This window comes from Centroberyx gerrardi, chromosome 19 (genome assembly GCF_048128805.1).
Source record: "Centroberyx gerrardi isolate f3 chromosome 19, fCenGer3.hap1.cur.20231027, whole genome shotgun sequence".
NCBI lineage: Eukaryota > Metazoa > Chordata > Actinopteri > Beryciformes > Berycidae > Centroberyx > Centroberyx gerrardi.
Window position 1 is genome coordinate 13,722,988 of NC_136015.1, and position 15,431 is coordinate 13,738,418.

At 43.5% G+C, this 15,431-nt stretch overlaps 1 non-coding gene across 1 annotated transcript; it reads left to right on the top strand.

Moving 5' to 3' along the window:
• Positions 1-8,512: 8,512 nt before the first annotated feature.
• Positions 8,513-8,584, top strand: trnat-cgu (transfer RNA threonine (anticodon CGU)). The gene has a single exon. It is a non-coding gene; the product is annotated as a tRNA-Thr (tRNA).
• The last annotated feature ends 6,847 nt before the right edge of the window (positions 8,585-15,431 follow it).

Consider the following 15,431-nt stretch of genomic DNA (forward strand, 5'->3'; position numbering starts at 1 on the left):
AGTGTGCCGCCGGTTACTGTGGGCTAAAATATCAGTTATTCGGATGGAAGCAACAACTCATTAGCATGGATGCTAATCCCATGGTGCTAATACAGCTAATTTGCAGGGATTCAACTTCTAGCACGGATGCTAGAATGGCCAAAACATATTTGCATTGACGCACAACTTGTTAGACTAATTAGCATGGGAGAACAGCATTCCCACTCAATGTTAACAACCTAAACATGTATACCAACATAACCTTTCTGGAATGTTGGGAGACTCCCACAACCACAATCCAACATACAGCACAGAGCTTTGAACATCCAATCAGATGAGCGCCTTGCAGACTCATGTCTCTGACAACTTATCCCGCAATGATTCATAAAACAGTTTCAACACTAATTCAGATCATGCAAATTCTTGTGGATCCTTCCCTGATATCTTATAACACCTAAACTAATTATGTGTGAGCTTGTCAGAAAGCCTGTCTTACATCCTCTCAGCTCTCTCTGTAGACCAGAAGTAGGCTCATTAGAGTCAGACCCGCTGTGTGTGTGTGTGTGTGTGTGTGTGGTTATGCATATGCCACCAAAACAATGCTATGAATGGTCACAGCAAGACGTGGGTAATCTACGCTATTTTCTGAACTCTTGAGTATACAGACAAGAAGATACTTTTCTAAGAATTTCAAAACGTGATTTTGAGCCTAAGCATAATACTTGAACATTGATGCTAATATATTAAACATATTCCTGTAAACTTGTCTGTAAAGCACTTTTTAAAAACAGAGGTATAGATTGGTTTGCAGAAAAACAAAAAGGAAAAAAGCCTAGAAAATAAATGATAAAAATGACAGACACAAATTAAAATGTTACAGAAGAGTAAAACAGGCAAATACAGACGCATCAGCTACCAGGATGCTGTTGCTACACAAAAGCCAATTCACAAAACTCTGTAAACTCTGAAAACTGGATTTCCAAGCACAGTGGACTTGAGCAAGCGCATGCTGCAACAGCACGTCACCCCGGGCACAGACTGTTCAGACACATCAAATACAAGGAGAATCAAGTAAGGAAGGAAGTACAAGGAGTACAGAGAGTGTGAGCTTGAGACGGGAAAAGTACTCTACAAAGTTGTTGAAGTTAGTGTGACTTCCTCTTTGCCACAACAGAACAGCCAGGCATTGGTCTCAGGTGATGGAGAGAGAAATATAATGTCCTCTTCTGAGGCTGGTGTCTGGTCAAATAAGTCAAGGGTGCCCCAATTCAACTCACCTTTGATAATCCCCACGGACTAATCCAACATATTGGAATATCTGAAGGCACATTCAAAGTCTTTTCACTCAGATCTGAGGAGCGAGAAAGTGAGAGACAGAGGGTGGAGGATATATAGGGGAGAAAGAGAGGTAGAGATACAAAGAGAGAGAGAGAGAGAGAGAGAGAGAGAGGGTTAGGTATGACCACCTTGTTGGACCCCCTCTCTCCTCTGCGACAGTTTCCCCCTCTGTTCCCTCCACCCAGGCCTCTGCCTCCTTTTCTCTCGCTCGACAAAACGGGATGATTGTGAAGGGTTGCCTGGTTACCCTGGTAACAATAATGAGGGCATTGCGTGGTAAATCCAATTTACTACGGCACTCTCTGATTCATTTGGGGTGCACGTGTGTGTGTTAGTGTGTGTGTGTGTGTGTGTATGTGTGTGTGTGTGTGTGTGGTGTGGCTTCATGGGCCTGGTAAAAGATGACCATAATGTACCATAGCCCACCTTGCACAAACACAGACACATGCACATCGACACACACACACACACACACACACACACACACACACACACACCTACACACACACACACACACACACACACACAGACTCACAAGTCTGCTCCTGCTCTCCATTATAATCCATCCAACCAAATTTATTATGATAAATGACTGCTTCTATTTGAAAAGAGAGAACAAATTGGACAACACAATAAGAGTGAGGGACTGGACGTTGTTTCAAGTAAACTATTTTTCTAAGTGCAGTGACTGTACAGGACAGTCAGTCACAGCCACAATAAAGACACAAACACAGTAGAACCGCATGTACCCAAACCTCAGATCTAAGCCTGGGTATAACGAGTAAAAATGAATGCTGCTGTATAAAGCATAGTGCATTCAATGTGCACCGCTGTTAGAATGACCCCATTAATACATTTAACCTGACACATGCCAGAACATATGAACACGCATCGGTCCAAATGAGTCCTGAATTTCAAACCATTTCATTTCAAACTTCTCATTCTCTAAACAGCATCCATTCCCAATGTATTCAGGCAAAACAGGTAAATCAGGTATACTTTTTGATGGTTTAAAGATATTACCTGGATTAGTGTGTAAGTGGAAGCACTGTGAGATGACAGAAAACAGTCAAAGTGACATTGTTAACAAGCCAAACTTAACGCTACATATACCTACTGTAAGAATATCGGTATCTTTTCATCTTTATGTGGTTGTATGTCCTCACTCTGGGATACATTCTGCTATAGGATGATCCAGGCGGACACCTCCTTGTCTCTGTGTACAACTCCCTTCGTCTTGTCACCACTTTCTATTTTTGTGCCCGGCGCTCTGTCGCTCCCCATCTCTCCCTGCCGCTATTGTATTTTGTCTCTCCCTCTGTCCCACAATTGTATCCTTTTCTCTCGCTCATTCACTCTCTTTCCTTTTCTCTCTCTTTTCCAGGGAGCAGAGAGGGCATCAGACAATGGCAGTGACACAGCCGCTGCATGCCAGCTGTGCTGACTGGCACCACAGAGAGGGCAGAGCCCGCGTTGTGCCCTACTGCTGCCGGGCACACCTGGAGGGACGAGATAACACACAGCTGAACCACTGAACCAGATGAACCAGCAGACCTCACCCTTCTCTGTTCATTTGCCTCTGTGACCATCGGTATCAGATTCAAACTAACTTCACGCACTCAAGCCGATCTGGAGGATGAGCTCAGAAAAAAAAAGCATTGCAGCTGCAAACACTTTGTTATTTCCTAGGAGAGTCTCTTTTATTTTTTAGATGAATTATTCATAGGATGGATTCTTTTTCAACGGGTTTAAACAGGACAAATAAATCCAAATCTGCCTTGTTTTCACAACTCAGTGTTGGTAGATATAGTGATGACAACTACCTTAAAGGAATAGTTCACCCAAAAATGAAAATTCTGTCATCATCTACTCACCCTCATGCCAGTTGAAACACAGGTGAAGTTTGTCCATATAACACACAGGGAGGTTGCCAGCACAACTCCATAGCAGCCTTCTCCAAAACAACTGAAGTCAGTGGGGACCAGTTCTTCAGAGTTCCAAAAAGACCTACAGTATATTTACACCATAATTTAGTGCAAATCTTAACTACAGCTGATTGATTTGCAACAAATAATGGTGTATAGGTCTTTCTATTCACAGTGTGATTGTTTGGCTGTTTTTGTTTTGGAACTCTAAAGAACTGGTCCCCATTGACTTCAGTTGTTTTGGAGAAGGCTGCTACGAAGTTGTGCTGGCAACCTCCCTATGTGTTATATGGACTAACAAATTTCACCTGTGTTTCATTTGGCATGAGGGTGAGTAGATGATGACAGAATTTTCATTTTTGGGTGAACTATTCCTTTAATTTACACACTACAGCACCTAGCATAGTAGAAACATGCTACACTCATCCAGCCTTCAAGGAAGATGGTTTCACAGCAGTAACCGAACCAAATCACCTGCTAAGTCATGACAGCAGATTTCTGACAGTCAGTATCTCACCACAGCCCTGACCAATTCATCGGATATTGCATAATGTTCTGCTGTCTTTTGAGGAGGAAGCATTTTCCTGTTGGGGAGATCCAGAAGCCAGATGAGTGGGGCTGCAGCAGGGTGGAGCAACAGGGTGGTGAGAGCTGTGAAAGCCACAGTTTCCTCTCCCACACCAGCAGTACATCACTCTATAGTTCAGCATATACCACAGCCAACACCTGGTGACCACAGAATGGGGAAGTCAACTTTCAAAACCATGAAATATGGGCAACATTTGAGGCAACGCACTGTAGACGGGCCATTGTTATCCAGTCACAGACCTACACTGATATTAGTCGGCCCGTCGAGGGGCGATACGGCCTAGAGCGGCTGAAAGTCAGTCGCCCGGTTGAAACTCGGCTTAAGCAGTAGGCGTAGGTTTCGTTGCGCAATTCCTGCTGCTCTGATGGTGGCCAGCGGACATGCGTGCACCCTCATACACAAACATATCTGGAAGCAAGAGAGAGAGAGCATGAGGAGGGAGGGGTGGGATGCATATAGATTTAAGCAAATTCTACCAAGAGGTCAGGAAGGAAGGATATCACAACCCGGCTTCTCAGAACAACGGTGGCGAGAGGGAAGGAAGGTTGGGCAACAGTGTGTGAAAAAAGATGAGTGCCTATTGCAGCTAGATTTTTCCGACTTAGGCAAGAGAAGAGAAGAGAGCGCACACGTGCCACGGTGGCAATAATGGGCGTCGCGGCTAGGAAGTGGGTGGAGGGCGTGTGGGTGTGGTGTCCGAGGAGGACGGAACTAGTCGCTGTAAGTGTTACACATGTAGCCTTTCTGCCCCGATGGTCAGAGAAACAGGGAGAAGGGGACAGGGGCTGGAAACTGCACTGACAGCTCATCATCGCGCATGAGGGCATTCAAGGGTCTGGGGATCTGTGTGTGTGTGTGTGTGTGTGTGTGTGTGTGTGTGTATGTGTGTGTGTGTGTGTGTGTGTGTGTTCACTGTGTTCCCCCCCGTCCGCCCATGCATCAAGCCACTCCAGAATGATGACATCTGCTGTGACTAGACATCTGTCCCCTCGCTGGAGTATGGAAAATTACTAACTACACCCACCATATATGACCTAAATACAACATTTTCTGTCAATTAGCATTTTGTTCCTGAGCCTGAAAGCCCTTATTGTATTGTAAACCCGTCTAAAGTTGCAGCTATTTCAAATGCAGCAGGCCCGCTGCAAATCCCCACACCTCAGACAGATTGGTGATGTATTATGCTTTGATGCCTTAAAACAGCGAAGAAAGCTTTTTAATCATTTTCCAATACACTGTGTGGATATATGGTGATGATGACATGGTTTTGTCAGCCAACAAGAAAGAGTCTTTAGCGTGTCTGAGAGCGGGACAGAGAAAGAGAGACAGAGAGACAGAGAGAGGTTCTCCCACAGCACAGAGAGTCGAGGAAAAGCCTTCTTTCCGGTTCATCAGCATTTGAATGTTCCTTCTCATCAGTGCAGCCAGCATGGGTTTAACTAAGGCCAGCATCTTGCTCTCTCTCTCTCTCTCTCTCTCTCTCTCTCTCTCTCACACACACACACACACACACACACACACACACACACACACACACAGAATAATGTCAGTCTGGCATCCCTCTGAGGGGAATGGCCACTCAATAAAGCCACATCCTGGCCACCATGAAGACCCAGGAGTTCTACTGAGAAGTACAAAGAAGAAACTGGCAACCCTATCCAAACCCAATGACATGAGAACCATGAGCTCATGAGCCTGGGTTGCCATATAGTCAGGGGTTGCCAAGTCTTCCAGTTTTGGCCTTGGATTGAATTGGCGTGAATTGGCATATAGTTTGACCAGTCAGCCTAATGCTATTCAGCAAGAACTTCTCATTTGTATCTCAATGAATCAGTGGAACGATTAAAATGCCGGGATGCTTTTACTTGTTTTTTTTTGGTCTGTGCAATGTGTTTGCTGCATGATAGCAACCCCTTTGAAAACCTGACAGTCCACAAATGAAGATCTGGCAACCCAACTCAAAACTGAGAGTCAAGACCCAGGAGGCCCTGAGAGAATGGGAAGAGACAGAGCCAACGGATATCAAGGAAACAGAGAGGATATTGGGTCAGGTTCTTTTATGTGATATCCAATTTTGTAGCTCTGACATTCACTCAAACTAATTTATTTTGCACTGTACGCGTTCAGCTTCATATATTTGTTTTCTTTAATATTAATCCAAAAATATTGTACTGCTACAGTGGAATATTATTGCATCTACTTCCAGGGGCAGATCATCTCTGAACCAAAAATGAATATTGAAAACACAACCTCGTCTGCTTGTTGCATCAGCATTAATTATGGCTCATTTTTGAGCATCTCCCTGATGTAGCCTGCGTCGTGATTTTCACATTGTGCGCTCAATGTTGAAGTTGTTCCTTTCAAACCTTTTATTAGTGAGTCATCGTGAAGGAGGCAGACAAAGGATAAGGTTAGACTGACTTCTCTTCAACTGACTCTGGATTGTAATAATAACAACAACAACAACATTGTGATACTTTATTGATGCCTGAAGAGGAAAGTTGCTTTTCACTTGCTCCCCTCCACAGGGAGGTCAGAGGTCAGAGGTCGGGTTCAGCCACGGAGCAGCAGGCCTGAAGCTGGTAGGGATTCAGTGTCTTGCTCAAAGACACTTCAGCAGGATGGGTGCTATTTTGGGATGGTCTCTCTACTCACTATGCCATCCTGCTGCTCCAGTATCGTACATCCCTACCTGTGGTGCTAATCTGACATCTCAATAGAAACGCTTTCTTTTGTTAAACCATAACATACCGTAGTTCCAAAATGGCAGCGGTGAAAAGCTATATTTGGCAGTTTATTTTTATTTTTTTTAACTTATTTGCACATAGAATATAACTAATTGCAACATGACCAATGAGTGATGACTAAAAAACACAGGGACATTTTCAGACCATGGAAGAGCTCATGTTAAACACAGATGGAAAAGAGAGCTTCAGCAGAAATAAACAATAAAGTAAAACACGTGCCCTTCACTGGGAAATGCAGGCAGCATTTTTACCTTGTTCGCTCTCTCTGTTGTCTCTCTCTCTCCTCCCTCTGTCTCTCACTCTCTCCTTGTCTTTCTCTCCCTCTCTGTTCACAAGCAGCCCACGCACCGCCCCTGCTTGTTGACATTATTCTGTGAAATTACGGAGAAAGGGCCAGCACGAGTCGACACTCACATGTGCCCCCCCCCCTCCCCTCCTCTCCCCGAGCTTGAAAGCTTGTGATCAGGGCGAGAGAGAGGGACACAGAAAGATGCAGATAAAGAGGAGAGAGAGAGAGAGAGAGAGCGAGGAGAAGTGTGAGTCTATCTGTGAGAAATGAGAGAGAGGAGGGACAATGAGCAGAAAACAGTATAGAGAGCATGAGATGAGTGAGAGAGAGAGACAGAGAGAAGCATTTCCAGATACGGTTGACAACTGGAAAGTGAGCCGAGGCAATATGTAATCTGCTCTGATGTAGTTTTACATGCCCCCCCCCCCCCCCCCCCCCCCCCCCCCCCCGCCTCCTGCATTAGCGGCAGCAGCGGCTACAGTAGTGAGGAGGCGCGTTGCTATGGAGTGGGAAGATTTTCAGAGTGTGAGCACCATTGCAAATCTGGTTAGAGAGAGGAAAATATAGAGAGGAGAGGAGGCAGGGAAGGATAATGAAGATAGGGAGGGAGGAAGGGGATAGACAGAGAGGGGGGAAGGGAGGAGGGGACAGGGAGAAAGGGGGGGGGAGGATGCAGGGCAAAAGAGAGAGGGAGGGAGAGGGAGATGCGATAGAGAGAGAAAGCAATAAAGCAAATGCAAGGAGGGCAGAGGTGAAGGTGCAGGGAAGAGCGAGGGAGGGAGGGAGGGAGGGAAAGAAACGGGAACGGAGGAAGAGAGACAACAAGTGCAGAGATGAGTCAGGCAGGTCGCAGACGCAGAACAATACAATCTGGCAGCGTGTTTTTCTTCCCACCTCCACTATCGCACGGCTCCGTTTAAAGAAAGATGACAGTACCAGAGATAATCTTAGTGAGAGAAAATGTTGAATATGATCGTGTCTGTGCAAGTCTTAAGTGCGTATGCATGTTTTTTTTGTGCATCTCATCAGGTGCAAACAAATAATTCTCTTTTTCAGCCTCTGTATTATTCATAAAATCAGTAGGGTTTTTATTTGAGTAGCGCTTTGCCCTCAGGGTGTGGTGTCAGAAAAAGGAAGAATGTTTTCATCATCATTCACATGCATGCGCGCGCACACACACACACACACACACACACACACACACACACACTGCAACATCACTAAGTGGAAAAGGAGTGCAATCTCCCCCTTGCAAAACTTCCCTCAGCACTCATAAAACAGCATATCTGTTTGTTGGGGCTAGAAGGAACACAGGAGAGCAGTTCATCATAGTAGATTTCAAACTGTGGAGGCCCCCTACTGGTGATTATTGGGAGCACAAAGTTATATTTCAAAAGGAAAATTTGATGAAATGGAAGTTGACACAAACTCTTAAAAACCCCGCTGACATTAAAATTCACAATGGAATGTCATTGAGGTTAATAGTATTAACTTTGCTTATGGAGTAGTAACATTTTGCAGGATGTTTTCATTTGTATTTCTTAAATAAAGTATTTTGGAATGAAACATTTTAAATGAAGGAGTAGAACTAGCACTATTTAAACTTTTTGGAAGCATTTTGCAACTTGGCGTGCACATGGACACAGGCATGGTGGCCAAGTGGTAAGGCGTTGGTCTCGTAAACCAAAGATCATGGGTTCGATCCCCATCCGTGCCTTTAAAATGTGAACCTGAACACAGAAACCCGATGTAAAGACAATCAGCCACCCGTACTGTGAGCTGCCCAGTGCTACTGAAGTCTTCTGTTGCTGGCCACTGAGCCTGAGCCACACCACGGGAGCAGTTGTAGGTGAAGTGCCTTGCTCAGAGCACCAGGTCAGTAGTTGAAGGAGGGGAGAGCGGCCTCGTTCACGTCTCTGTCTCAGATTTTCCTGGTTGGCAAGCTCATTTCTCTAACCGTTAGACTACCACCACTCCATGTAATATACTGGATCATTTTGACTTTACTATCTATTTTGACTTGAATTACTTTTATAGTATGATATATAGTACATGATATCATATACACAATGTAGTATAGCGTAGTGTAGTACTTTTAAAAATCCAACAAACGAAAAGTGCAAAAAAAATTAATTTGGATTCATCTTGTACCATCAAAGCCATGACAAAGCCACGACTACCCCTTATTCTATACTCTGATCAACAAAGAAACACAGGTAAGCAGGCATCACATCAGGAGGTCAAACTTTATCCGATTCAAACCAGTTTCCACCGCCCCAGGAATGTATAAGAAGTCATTTCTGATTATAGATTTCACTCACTCCAGTCCTGTCTTCCCTCCTTCACTGCAGACAATAATGCAGTTCTTTACTAAATCACATACAGTATAACAACAATTAGGGGCGCGTGGCCTATTACATACATACTGTACATACTGTATACCATATGCATGTGGTGTTTGATGATTGGTGGCAGGCACCATCCAGCAGTGGCTAATAATAGACCACCATATATAGTCTTGAAGGCATAAAGCAGAGGGAGAGTGGGTTGTCAAAGAGAGACAAATTTAATTTTGGCTCCTCTGAAACGCTTGTTTGTAGATACAGGAGTAATCCAATGTATTAAGGAAATCTAATTTTCTATATGAGGATGCCTATAGCACTGCAAATTAATCCATGTTTGAGCTGAAATGTATTTAATGTTTATCAACTAAGTCAAATGATCAATTTAAAGTGACTCCTTTCGGGAAACTACAGAAATGTGTGTGTGTCAGTTAGAGCGCTGAGAAGTTTGAAACCATCAGCAGATGATTTTCTTTAAACTTGGAGCATGAATACTCAACACTTTTAACCAGCTCGCACAACAACTTTAAACCAGTAATAAATGGCCTGTCTGGAAAATAAAACATGACTCAGTCAGGTATAATCAACCTCTAAGTTAAGAGGCGATCAACTTTATTGATCTTCCAAGGAAGAAACTGGGATAGCCACCTTGCTATATATGGAACAATAAAAACAGAAAAAATAAAAAACTAAGGGAAGATTGCACACTCCCGACAAGACAGCTGATAAACTGCGTGAGCACAGTTTATCTGCACCAGCACAACAACAAAGCCTTGTAAAAGACAGTGAATCATCGTCACATTTGGTATTCTGGCACAAAAGACATCTTAAAACATTCTGAGGAACATCTTGCTGTTACCTGTCGGGTGGTGAAAGTGCCTTAAGGTTATTAAGAACACCAGGCACAGGATGACCTCCAGCTGCAGCAGTCTGCACTTTACTGTTTTAGCCAAGTTTCCCTTTTAGCCTCAATTTGATGGTTTACTCAGCAGCCACAAAACTTCTGAGTGAACTTTCAAGCCTGCAATGTTGTTATTTTTTATCAATACATGCACTTTTATGGTAATATTACTTTAGTCTTGTGCTATTTCTGTATATATCTGAAGTGATGTATAAAAATAGTCCTCTGCTCTGTGGTGAGGACTCAGTAAATTCCCTGGCCAGGCTAATACTGGAATCTGCTTTCTCTGAGGAATAAATACTGAGCTAATCAACAATGTACGAACTCAAACCACTCCAACTCAAGACCTCTCCTGAGGAAATGATCAATAAAGGCCTTCTGTCTCAGTGCTTCCTCTTTGAAGTGAAGGCTTTAAAGGGAAACTGCTGCTGACAGTCAGAGTAAAAAGTGTTTGATAGGAACAAGGTTTTGCTTCTGAAAATGGAAACAACAACTGCTGGAGAATCAATGAGATTATCAAGGTTACGCCAACCTAACTGATGCTGCACCTCCTAATCTTTCTCTATGTGGAATGGTTGTTCAGGACATTTGGCTTTAGTCTAATGTTTGATGATTAGTGTGTCTGGTTGTGTTGTGGCTGCTGGAAAGCTAACAGCAAAAAAAAAAAAAGGCTTAGGCTACTATAGGTACAGAGGTGGGATGTAACAAAGTAAAAATACTTCATTACTGTACTTAAGTAAGATTTTCAAGTATCTGTACTTTACTCAAGTTTTTCTTTCACTGAAGACTTTTTACTTTTACTCACTACATTTCAAAAGAAAAATCTGTACTTTCTACTCACTACATTTTCAAAACAGACTCGTTACTCTCGGGAAATCATCAACTGATTTTCTAAAAAAAAATGTATTTTCAGCATCAGACAGCTTCCATCCCGGAAGCAGCTGATCAAGAGCCAAATGTGATTGGCTGCTTGTTCAGCAAAGCGACACCAAAAATTAGGGAAAGGGACAGAGAGAGAAGCAACACGAAGAAGAGAGAAGCAACAAGAGAGAGAATTAACGAAGTGAATTCAGCTGCTAGGGTTCGGGTTAGTGATTTGAGCTGCAGACTCTTTCTCATCTGGGATTCAGAGGAACGCTCAACAAAAAACCAGTTTAGAACATTAGAAACGACTTTTTTAGAGAACGACTTTTACTTTTATACTTTAAGTAAATTTAAGTCCACGTACTTTTATACTTTGACTTGAGTAAAGGATTTGAAATGGTACTACAACTTCTACCAGAGTATATTTTTAAATGAGTATTTGCACTTTTACTTGAGTAGGGAATTTGTGTACTTCTACCACTTCTGACTAGGTACTGCATTACAAATATGAATACAAATTGTATCCCACTGGGTGAGCAGTTCCTTTATTTGCTCTCTGCTCAAAGTGCTTCAGTGCCGCCCACTGAAATTATATTAGCATAATTTAAATGAGAGCCTGGTACTATCTAACAATCAAAACTCTTCCTGCACCCAGTCAGTGCCTCAGTTTGAATTATGTTCACTAATCTACCAACAATGCCAAAAAAACATGAAACATATACAGTATGCATTACATAGGAAGTGAAGGTGAAAACCTATGAATAGAAATACATTTAAAGTGATACTTCACGTTGGCAAATCAAGTTCAGTATCTATTTTCAAACCTGTCCCAATATGACTATTAAAGCTGCCACACATCAATATTAGCTGGCCCAGGTAACCGTAGTGATGTCACACATCTGCTTTAGTTTTGAAAATCCGTTAACGCAACATGAACCATCATAGTGACAGCCTGATAAAATTATTTGTTCCTTGTCCATGGTTGCATTTTTCAAGAAGTTTCCTCCTAATTCTTCCATTAACTCTAGCGAGAGCAGAGGGAAAAGCCTGAGGGCCGGAGGTGAGTTCAGGAGCTCGTATAGAAGTACTGTGTGTGCGCAATAAAAGAAAATGTTCAGCTAAAGTGAAATGCCATTAATAATGCACTATCCTTGAGTGCAGTACAGCACAAAATACCTTTTCTATTAGTTTCTTTTCAGTTTCACCTTGATTTCACAGAACTTCCAGATAAAATTACATAACGTGTTTTCTCATAAAATTATTGATTCCTTTATTCCTTCACCAAATGTACAGCTCAACTGAATCTCCTGGGAGTTAGCAAACACCACCTGGAAAACTGGACGGGGTTTCAGTGCCTTCATTAAACCGCATTGATCAAACAGTCATGCAAAGCAGGCAAATTGAATTCTTACACGGGATGCGCTCCTTAAAAGCATCAGCATTTTCAATCTTTTCCCTGTCATAAACATCCAGTCAGACAACATCCCAACCACCACCACAAGCCTGCAATGACCTAATGCTGAGTACTCAATTAGTACTCAATTAGCTAGGCCATCACACACACACATGCACACACACACACACACAGACAAGCAACCACACACAGCAGCACATGCATACACACAGTCTTTCTGTCTCTCTCTCTCCTCAATACTACTTGGAAGAGAAACCTCATCAAGCAGCACTGCTCAATAAGCAGAAGACGCTCATAAAGGATGTGGCAGAGAGGACAACACTCTGCACTTTGCTCAAGACAGAAGTTGCGGCGCTAAAGCTTTTTGCTGTTGGCTCAGCAGCGTTCAGACAATGGCAGCCATTGTAAAGTGAGTTTCGATCAATAAATACTTAGCTGCTGACGTACACTAGTGGTAACGCACATACAGTGCACACGTATGTGCGTTGTGTGTGTGTGTCCATCAGACTCTGTCAACAACAACCTTAAAAGGGAATGTGAGATATGTGCACAGAGGTCATCAGGGTTTGTAAGCATCTCCAAATCATGTCCACATCGCTCTCACCTCTCAACTACTGAAAGCATCTTGTGCAAGCAGGTCGGTTGGTTGCCTAGTCCAGATCCAAATAAAACACTACTACACCACATCCAGTAGAATAGAGTGCTGTAATCCATTCTCTCTACAATCTGATCCTCCACAATGAACATAGATGCTGTTTCAATTAAACATTCACTGATCAAGTCTGATCAGATAGACTCCTGCAGTGTCGGCTGACCACCATTCGTATTGTGTGTGCGAGCCAAATCTTGTTGCTGATCGTAGTTTTTGACAGACTGACAGTTCATCCTCAATTGACTCGGTAATAATAACAAGAGGTGGCAATATGCAGTGAATCCTAATCCTATTCAATTTATGTGGTGTTTTGAGACACCTGGCCAGGTAGAATGGCCACTAATCAGGTCTGTTGTGTGGTTTGCAAAAGGTTTGGTAAAAGGATGAGTCAAGATTTTATTATTATTTAATAACACACGCAGACGGGAACCACTGGAGAGAGAGTCCATGTTATGAGGCTGCAGGTCGAATCTCCTGATGCATAATATTCTACTCCCAGACTAACAGCATTTCCTAAAACTCATAACGCTCCAACAATCTTATCTCAGACCCGATCCACCGTGGGGGAACTGCCTGGTGGGAAGACAATCACTCACAAACTTATATTACTATTATATAACACAGAACCAGGAGGACAGTTCAAATACATTCACACACACATACACAAAATCTGAGAGTGCTGAGAGAGCACAGAATGTATGATTTACTGTCCGCAACAGAGCGGATAAGGGCTTTCTCAGAGCAGCAACAGTATACAGTCTGTAGGAGTGCACTTGACAAGCCGGTGGTGACTTCACTGGGGAGCATCTCAGGTTCACAGGAGGCACTTGCACAATTAAAACCCGACCCAAAAGCCATTCAGAGACGTTTCAAAGGGAACACAAACGTACAGTATGAACACAGGCACACAAAAGCATCATAAAAACTAATACAAATCGAGAATACAATACTCTAGGCTAATTCACATTATCAAAGTAGCCTCAAGAAAAACAGGCCGTCAAAAATGGACAGACAGAGAGTGAAAACAAATTCAAACCCTAGCATACATCCACCCCTCATTCTCATGCACAGACAGTCCCACCACTCACGGTTGAACTCCCTCCGGCGGACATGGGGCCTCCAGGGTCGATTCCGTATCCAGTTCAGGCGTCGAGGCAGCTCCATGCTGCCAAGCAGGTGCCAGTGTGTGTCGACCACTCACCCATCAACGGGCAGCACCCCAGTACCTCCACCCATGTCATCCCCAAGACAGATCCTCCTTCCTGGGCATCGATGGTGCCTGGTACCCACCTAGGAACCTAGACCTTGTAAAACTAACAAGTCACTTTGGCTACAACCTGCCCTCCAGTCTCCTGCAGTGTGCTGATACAGTAGCTGTTGTGGCTCTCGACTCGTTTCCCCTCCCCTGCTTTATCTTTTATGCATGAGTCAGTGGAACCCAACTCCCCGGGTTCTGGGGAGGGACGGAGGCAGAAGCGAGTCAGGCCTCTCCTCAGGACAGAGCACCTATCGACGGGCAGCATCTGAAACGAAGAGTGCACACCCTGCTGAAACGTGATGCCTCTGCATCGAGCCCCCAGGGAGGCAAGGTGGACGGACAGAAGGCGGGCCTTGGCCAGTCGGCTAAGAAGGCTAGAAACTAGACCGTCAGTCACAGAGCCGAGGCATAGACAGTTTCTCTCATATACCCAGACATGCCTAGAGTCCATATAACTGTTCATGAAAGCATTCCAAAGTACAAAAGTGCCCTCCATCCACAAACAATATAAAACTTTGAGATCAGTTCATCTTGGGCATTTCCAAATTCCCCCTTTTCCTACATCATCCACTACTCAATTAAAAGTTGCAATAGGCTCCACTAAAAGAGTTTTATAGCCTATCTACTCTTGGAGCACATTGCCCTCTAAGAGCGCTGCCAAATCTCTGATTCACTACCACCATGAATGTTCGATTCATGATAGCTATGACTTCCATGAGGTAGATATGGATGTGAAACCATGAAACACATGAATCATAGACAATCATGTACCTGCATGCAGTTATCTGAGCCTCATAGGGGTCAAGGAAGAAAGGAAATGTGGGGAGTACTGCATTCATCATCGTCGAGGCTGACTGGACCACTAAGGCCCTTGTTGATATGGGAATGTCATGGGAATGTACTAAGTTGACTTTTTTCTGATTCTTGCTCTTGGCATTGCCTCCCTACATCTGAGTCAAAGGAGAATCCAGCTTAACACTCCATCTTAGCCGTTTTCAGCATTCAAGCTGCTGCAAGAGCTCCATATACTGTCGACTTTATTTTTTGCACACGTCTGTTTAATTTAATTCAGTGGTACAAAAAGTGCATGAGCATGTGGAGAGGTGTGCAGTCTTATGTAACATCAATATAGT